This window comes from Serinus canaria, unplaced genomic scaffold (genome assembly GCF_022539315.1).
Source record: "Serinus canaria isolate serCan28SL12 unplaced genomic scaffold, serCan2020 HiC_scaffold_286, whole genome shotgun sequence".
Taxonomy (NCBI): domain Eukaryota; kingdom Metazoa; phylum Chordata; class Aves; order Passeriformes; family Fringillidae; genus Serinus; species Serinus canaria.
This window is the reverse complement of record NW_026108400.1, coordinates 1-8787: the sequence shown is the minus strand read 5'-3', so window position 1 is coordinate 8787 and position 8787 is coordinate 1. Positions and strand designations below refer to the sequence as shown.

The window sequence follows — 8787 nt, the reverse complement described above, 5'->3', positions numbered from 1 at the left end:
ATGGCTAAAAGATGCAGTTCCAGCCCACTGTGCCAGAACAATGCAGTGCACAAAACAGGGCTCTGAAACAGAAGAGGCAATCCATGTGAGAACTCATGAACAGCCTGAGCCTTCATAGACTGCAGCCTTGGGAAGGACTTTATCCCAGACTGCCCTTAAGTCATTCATTTACATTACAACTCCTCAAAAGCTACTGTCATTTAAGTTGTCATGCATGCCCTGCAAGTTACTACAGAAAAAATTATTATCTGGCAGTTTCTGCAGTATTTATTTTAGTGGGGAACATCCTTCTTGAATTAGAAATAACATTCTTCATCTTCCTTGTCAGCAGAGCACTTAGAGTTTGTTCATTTGATGGTGGTGACAGAGTGGGTCTAGAGCTCAGCTGCTTTCATCAGAAAGAGGGACAAGTTCTTCATCCCATCAGTGGAGAATCTTTAGTCCCTGTCAACCCAAATTTCAGATGGAGGCAAAGGGTGCAATACCAAGAATAAAGGAGAGAAGGAATATCATCTTCACTGGGAATGGAAAGATTTCTTTGTGGGTTCAGTCACATCAACAAGGAAGTTTGTTCTGCATGCAGCTACAGGTGTTCACAGCAACTAAGAAATGATTGTATAATGGAAAAAGTCTTCATTTTCAGAGCTGTAGGTCCAGGATCCTGGTCATGATAGCACTTATTTGCAACTCTTCAGTCTTCTGCCTTTGATTTTTCTAACTTATTCTCCCTTAAAGAAGAAGGAGAAAAAAGCTTCTGCATTTTCAAATGCTTTCAAGCAAAGTCTAAAATGGAAAATGTTATGAACTAATTTTAATACATACCTGGCATAAGACCTACCTTTTAAAGTTACTGTTGGTGATATTGATTGGTAGCAAATGCCTGGAAAAAGAATAGGGAAGGAAATCAACCTGTATAGAGTGACCTATTCATGGACATAGACTTCCCACCTTCTGGCAGTTAGTATTTCTGTGGCCATGTTTAATAGCTATTGGCTGTTCTACTTTCTGTTTCACTGTCTGATCCCCTTTTAACCCATATTATCTTTTTTGTGTTCCCAACACTGATAATGAATTTCACAGTCTGACAAAAATTCATGTGACAGTGTCTGTTTTTCTGTTTTTAAACTTCCTTTTTTCTACTTTTATTGAGTGGCACTTGTAGGATGCTGTTGAGTCATCTTGGCAGTGTCAACAACAAGGTCAAGTTCTTCCTTACCCTTCTTCCACAGAGGGTAATATGCAAGTAATTTCTCTGTTATTGTATTTTTTTTTTTTTTTTGCAGATAATACGTACTTTTTCTTTTTTAAAAATCTGATTATTTTAAAAATGCTAAAGATAATAGCACTGATGAAAAGGATGGCCTTTCTACTTCTCTTCAGCTGCCATTGGTGCTCCTCTGTCCCCAGGATGAGGAAGTATTGCCATGTTGTGCTCACACTGTCCAGCAAGTATCCTCTGTGTCCCCTGTGGTAGTTGAATACATACTTAGCTACTTTTGTAGATATTTTTCCATTCAAAGCATCCAAAAGGATTTTCAGATTCTTTCACAGCTCAGCAGAATAGTTGTTATGGCCATCTGACAAAGGCTTGTGTTGCTTGGCAATGCATTAGGGTGGAAAAGGTTTCAAGGCTCCTTGAGCCTCTTTTGAAAACTTCCTAAGAGAGAAGAAGCAAGACCTGGTGTGGTCTCATCCTTAGCGTTTGGGGGTTCACTGATTGGATCAAAGCTGTGCCTGGCAGCACATGAGATTTTAATGTGCTTGTTACAAACCAATATATTCTGAAAGAGAACTTGAGAGAAATATGTCACTATGTGTACTTTGGACAATGACTTAGGAGGAAATTTGGGAGCTAAGTTACTTGTCTGAGTCAATGCTCCCAGCAGCAGTCCAATCTCTTGATGTAGAATGCTGTGGAATGGCAAAGAGCTAACAGTTATTCTTGGATCCTTCTTAATGTCTTTTTTTGTCAGCTTTTAATGACTTTTTTTGTCACCTTTTAATGACTCACGAGTCCAGTCTTTGCTTTAAAGAACTTAGTAAGAAGTCTGATTTTGATTTAAACAGAAGCTTTTTTGGCTCCATGGGACTTGAAGGTACAGAAAGATAATAAAGCAAAACAATTGTTTAACCTAAGGAGTGAATTGCCTGCCTTCATTAGGAAGTGCCTGGAGAAGTGTGAAACAAATTTAAAAGTAGATTGGAATTCTGTTCAAGGTCCAAAATTGTTGAACAGGACCACTACAAACATACTCAACAGGTGGAAGAGCAGAACTTGCTGCAGAGGTACCCATCAAGCAAAGACATATTTGTGCCTTGTAATCCAGTTAGATAAGGGATAAGAATTTATTTTAAATTTTCATACAATTCAAAAGTAAAAAAAGCTGTTGTGTTGCCAAAGTGAGTTTCAACTGTGCCTTGTGCAATTACATATAATTAAATCTGAACACGTTTCTCTCATCATTTCAATTTTCTAAGGTCTCAGGATGTTGTCAGCCATCTGTTCAGAACACAGAAGAGCTGCACATAGACTAGGACAGTCCTGGAAGCCCTGGAAGTTACTTGCTGAAATACTTAGCACCAACAAATTAAGAATACAGAGTGCAAGACACATACTCCAACCACATGACTCTGTCCCATTAGCTTCTCCATGATTTGACGTGACATGTTTGGGGATTTCTGCTCTTTGGGCATTTGTTTCCTCTTTAGTTTCATCGGATTGAGGCACTGACCTTTTCAGAGAGCAGGGAGGAGCTCTCAGAACTCCCCTAACTCCATCCCTGCACAACACTGAGAACTCACAGCAAGGAGATGTCACTGATGGGTGAGTCCAAGAGACACAAGAAAGGAACGTTGTACCAAGACTGAGGAGCACAGGAATGTGTCCAAGTTTTAGTTGTCTCTGTTAAATAGCATTTGTTTTTTCTGTCTGGGCTCACAGACCCCTCCAGAGAAGAAAACAGAAGGATCTCCTTGACAGAGCCTCAGCAGTGGGGCATCTTCAGTCAAGTGAGCTCCAGAGACCAAGGGACCTTTGTGGCCCTGACTCCAGTGAGCAGGTAAGAACTGTACAGCCCTCAACATTTATACCAATCCAGAGCTTTCAAGAGAAGGCAACTCCTTTGGGATAGATACCATCAACACATGGCAAGAATCAAGGGAGAATTCCCAGCACAGGAAGATTTCCACCGTCCTGCAGAACAAAGGTGCTGAGGCATTTTCTTCTGCACGTGCTGCAGCAGATAACTTGCTTTGCTGTACACTATGTCTGCAGGGCTGGATCTGCGCCCACACAGGAGCTGAGAGAGAACAGCTGCTTTGGAACCTCTTCTAGCTGGGACCAGCCATGGCTCTCAAGGCTTTGGGCAGAATTTGAGCTTCCCCCCACCACATGCCCAGGTGCCCAAGGGCAGCTTGATCAGAGCAGCACAGGTGAGTGCCCATCCTGACAGAAGGAATTCCTGTGGCAAAGGGAAAGGGACATAACAAGTGCTCAGGGCTTCAGCTGTACATTGGTTTCACTTGGCTCCACTGGCACAACCAGGAAAGACCCTGAAACATCACACAGTGTTCCCTACTTCACCAGGACAACCCCCACCAACAGGAACATGGCACAAAGAGCTGGGGAGGGGGTCTTCAGCTTCACAGCACTGCTGGACAACAGGGGCAGGGAGAGCAGGGACACGAGGGGAGTTTGCAGCCTTAACACAGCCCCAGTGGGTACTTACAGTAAAAGACGTCAGTCTTTCCCTGGACAAAAGATGAGGTGTCAAGGTCTTCTTTGGGAATCCAGAAGCTGTTTGGAAGAGAGGATCTCCCAGATGAGTGACAATGCCTCAACAAAATTGGAAGAAGCAACAATGGAACTCTGAAAATCCAGAACCCAATTCATGGCAGATTCAAGGGATATACTGGTGCTAAAATTTCATATGATTAGCAAGTAGCTAAGTGCTTGTTTGGTGTAAGTAGCTAGTATTGTTAGGCCTCTGGTTGAACTTTATTTGAACTATATGGCTGCCTTGTGCAATTCAAAGATGGATCATACTGAAACCTGGAGCTAAAAATCTGAACATTAATAATAGTTAGAACACACAAAGCTGCAGCTTAATTACTTAAAATAGCTAGAGTGGACATCCTTTTCTTTAGGCTAAGGCACTCCTGCTCTCTCAGCTGCTCCTCACAGGACTTGTGAGAGACTGGAATGCTAAGGCTAATGGCTTAAATCTTGTTAGAAAGGACTTTCTGCCCATTGTGACAAAACTGTATAAAGCAGCTGTGACCAATGAAGCCCACCCCTCCCTGAAAATGCCTCCTGACTGGAACTTGGGACTGTGAGTTAAGCTGCATAAGGGAACCTGAACCAAGACAAAGGTGACACTTTAGTCCTGTTATCTCAGGTCCTGGGGGAAGTAAACAAGACTGAGGAGAAAAACCTATCCACAACAAAGCCAAACACAGCAGGTGTCCTGAAAATCAGCTGTCTGGGTTCAAGGTGGGGAAGTCACAGCCACAGACCCGTCTGCTGAGGCCAGGTTTGCACACAAGCCTCCCATCAAAGACCTCCACGGTGCCCCCAGACCCATTCCTGAGGCCTTGTATCAGATGACTGCAGGGCATGCAAAGGAACACAACAGAGCTGAAAATCCACAGCCCAATTCATGGCAGACTCAAAGGTCAGATAGGTGCTAAAGATTTTATATTATTGAAAGTAGCAATAGACAGACTCCAACTTGCCCCACCCCAGGGAGGTACCTGGGAGGTCTCACCTTGCCCAAATCTGCATGAATCCATTGGAGTCTTATGTTTTGCGAGACCTCACCACAGAGAAGACCAGAAGAGGATTTTATGGTACACCAATGGGATCCATGGAATGGTAATATTTTTTCACTTAATCTGTCTCTGTCATTTTGTTCCTCCCTCCTCTTCCCAACCCCCCATCCCTCCCCCCCCCACTTCTTTTTCTATTCTTTTCTCTCTCTTCCTCACATTTACTGTTACATAAAATCCAGTCTATTGACTTTGGCATATGATCTTGTTTGCACCTCAATTCAGAGGTCTCTCCCTAATAACTTTAATAACTAGGTGATAACAACCCATTGAAACTTGAACAGAACTCATTTACCTTTAGAGCAGTTTAAGCAATCGCTTTAGGAAAAAAAATGTATAGACTTACAAATGTATATACTTACACTTACAAAATGCTGCATTTCTTCAGTGCAAATATAAGCACAATAAGTAGAGCATATATTGTTCATCCACTCAGCTGTGTATGCCACCAAACTGCTGCACCAGAAGACGGGCATTATCCCAGCCTGTATTTCCCTTTGGCATTCTCTCTCAGAGTGAAGATGAGACAAAACAGAAAAGTTCAACTTTAGTCAATCTTTACCTTCAAAGGAAATTCAGGAACGTGCAGAAGCCAGTGCTCTGCACGTTGATGAAATCTTTGCAGAGGCCAATGCTCTGCACGTGTAGGAATTCTCTGCGGAGACCAACGCTCCTCAAATAATTCACTTGGCAAATCGCCCAGCGTAGCCGCCGGCAGGAGCCCAGGCGCAGGCAGCGCAGAACCAACCAGGACCGCGTTCTCAGGCAACTGAGGCCGCGCCGCTGGCACAGACGCTGCCGTCGCGTTCGCGGTTACCAGGCAACCGCGGCACCCGGCAGCCGTCGCTGTTTCCCGGATCCCGCCCCTCCCGGCCCCGGACGCCCCCACAAGATGCTGCCGGGGCTCGGGGGCTTCGTCTGCCTGGGCTGGGGCTCGGCATCCTCTGTGGGAAAAGGTAAGGGGGGGTCCCCGGGGGTCGTGTTCCCCCTGGGAGTCCGTGTGACTCCCCCATGTCCCGCCCAAAGCCGGCGCCACCCCCTTTTCTCTGCCCGGAGTTACTGAGCCAACTCCTGCTCCCCCCGGGAGGAGCTTTGGGGACCCCCTTGAATCCCCATTCCTGGGCACTGGGACCCCCCCGCACCTCCTTCTCCAATTCCAGGACCCCCTGCACCCCCTTATCCTGCCCCAACACTCCCTGCACCCCCTTTCCCGGGTATCCTCCTCTCTCAGCCCATGGATCCCCCGTTTCCATGAGCCCGGGGATCCCCGGACCCCATGCCCGGCCAGCCCGGGGCACCTCTCCCCTAGGCCTCCCTTTGCCCGGCGACGGGTGACGACACTGAGGACTCGGGTCGCAATTGGCGAGCAGCAAAGAGCGGCGCCAATGGCGGGGCCGGATACGGCTCAGGGGGCGGGGCCGCAGCAGAGCACTGCGATGGCTCCAGCGCTGGGGCTGGGGGCGCTCCTGGGGCCCCGGGGGGCGGCGAGAGCTGTAGGGGGCCCCTCGGCACCGGGACTCTCTGATCGCCCGTTCCGCAGCACCGAGGGGCCCCATAACCCCTATTCCTTGGCGCCGCCATCCCCCGCACCCCCATTCCGGACCATGGGTTCCACCCTGCACCCCTTCATCCGGCACCAACAACCCCCGCACCCCCTTCTTGGCCATCCCGCCTCTCCCAGCCCCAGAGCCCCCTTTTCCTTGTCCCAGAGACCCCCTGGACCCCTGTTCCTCCCTACAGGAAGGAGCAGCGGGATGGGGGTTCCCCTCCCCTCCTCACTGTTGCAGTGAGTTATTCTAGTATTCAAATAAGAATAGCAAAATTATGTATTAGACGTAGTTATGCTAAAAATTGTAACCTAAGTAAGCTCTTAGCACGATATATGAGAACAAAAGACCAGTGTTGCTAGAAATCAGTAGAGCATGATTATCTAAAGAATGTGCAGTAGAGGAAGAAATTGTCATCTACATGATGTATGTCCGTAAGGAATGTTCTGTTAGAGATACAATGTAACCGTTAGTCAAGGACCAGCTTAGAGATGTCACGTAGAACAAATAAAGCAAAAAGATCAAAAGATGAAGTAATTGCATAAACAAAAAGTATATAAATCTTGTAATTTTGTCTGGAGCTCGGGACTCTGATTCTGGGACGTTAGTCCGCGGAGACCCCCAGGGCCCTCAATAAAGCACTGCATAAAAAAACTTTGTTGTTTTGTGTTTTACTCTCTTTGGATACGGGCAACAGTTTTCTGGCGACCGCGGCAGGACTCCAAAGGCAGTTGGGACGGTTCACGTCCTGATCTACTCCACGCCGGCACTGAGTGATTCTCGGGGAGTAATCGGTTCGTGCCCGACCCCTGCGCCTGTCGGACGACTGTGAGGAGGTAAGCCCGAAGGTGCTTTATTTCTGGTATTGGTATTGGGTGCCTGTCCGTAAGACGAGGTGGCAATCCTTGCAGGATTGGGCTAAAGACGTCTTGGTGGAAAAGCCTAGGCGCCGGCTGTAAGACGCAGCGAAAGCTTTGCTTGTCCGGCACTTGCCCCTCGCGGCAACGAGTAGTGGCAAAATTGGTTGGGTTGGTCTGTTCTATTTCTCTCTTTGTAAATTTCTTTTTGTATTTTCTGTTTCATTTTGCAGTGGTAAAATTGTATTTGGTTGGTCTGTTCTATTTCTCTCTCTGGAAATCTCTTTTTGTATTCTTTGTTTTATTTTGCTGTGGTAAAATCTCTTTTTGAAAAAAAAAAAGAGATTTTCTGTGAAAATCTCTTTTTGTATTCTTTGTTTTATTTTGCTGTGGCATCATATCACAATTGTATTGTGATATGATGCCTTTTAAAACATTTAAAGCACTTGTCCAATCCAATGAGATAGTGCTGGGGAATACCCCGCTGGGTTGTTTGGTAGGGAGATGGAAATCAGAAGGCTTTGATCAAGACAAATTACGGAAAGGAAAAATGATTGATTTTTGTAATCACTTGTGGCCCTAGTATGCCTCTGAGGGAGGACCAGAATGGCCTTTAAATGGCACAATAGATCACGCTGTGATAACTCCCCTAATGCAGTATTTAAGGAAGAATAAGAAGTGGGAGGAAATACCATATCTGGATTTGTTTTACTATTTGGGACAAAAGACAGAATGGCAGAAGGAATGTGGTATAATGATGTTAGAAGTCCAAAATGATGAGGAGTGTCTGGGATGTGAGAAACAGAATGTGTGTGTGAGCTGTGCAGTTAAAGCCAACCGAGAGGAGGAGGATATGTCACTGTATGTAGCTGCCTCCACGCTACCTTTAGAACCAGAGAAAAAGGAAGGGATAGAGATAAGTAGGAAGGATTATGAGAATTTGGATGGGGATGATGAGGATGAGGGGGATGATGATACCGAATCTTTGGAGACCCCAGGAGTCTCACGGGCAAAGGTTACCCTTCGTCCCCAAACCCCTTCCCCTGGTAGTTCCCGTAGTGTTTAAAGAACCCCACTTGCGGCTCGCATGCGACAGGGGAGACGAAATCAGGGGGAACCACACATGATTGCTCCGCTGAAGGAGGCAGTAGGACCCCAAGGGGAGCGGGTGGTAATAAAGGTACCTTTCTCCCCGAGTGATTTAGTGATTTGGAAACAGTCAGCGGGAAGCTACCGGGAGGATCCAGAGAGAACTGCGTGGGTGATAAAAATGGTTATTAAACCACAAAATCCTGATTGGAACAATTTGCAGGTGTTGTTAGATACTCTGATGGATTCAACTGAAAAGGACATGGTGATGCGTGCTGCTAAGAAAAGGGCTAGGGAGGATATACGGGCACAGAGGCTTGCAGGAGTTACGGTAGGAGAAATCGTGCCTACCGATGACCCGGGGTGGGATCCAAATAGTATTGAGGGGCATCGGAGATTGAAAAAGTTCCAGGAACTGTTGTTAGAGGGAGTAAGAACAGGAATGCCTAAAACATTAAATTGGTCTA

General features: G+C 46.2%; 1 long non-coding RNA gene across 1 annotated transcript; it reads right to left on the bottom strand.

Moving 5' to 3' along the window:
• Positions 1-263: 263 nt before the first annotated feature.
• On the bottom strand, positions 264-3920 carry LOC127061227 (uncharacterized). The gene is made up of 3 exons (XR_007780665.1): positions 3729-3920; positions 823-880; positions 264-728 (listed from the first exon to the last, which is right to left on the bottom strand). It is a non-coding gene; the product is annotated as an uncharacterized LOC127061227 (long non-coding RNA).
• Positions 3921-8787: the final 4867 nt, after the last annotated feature.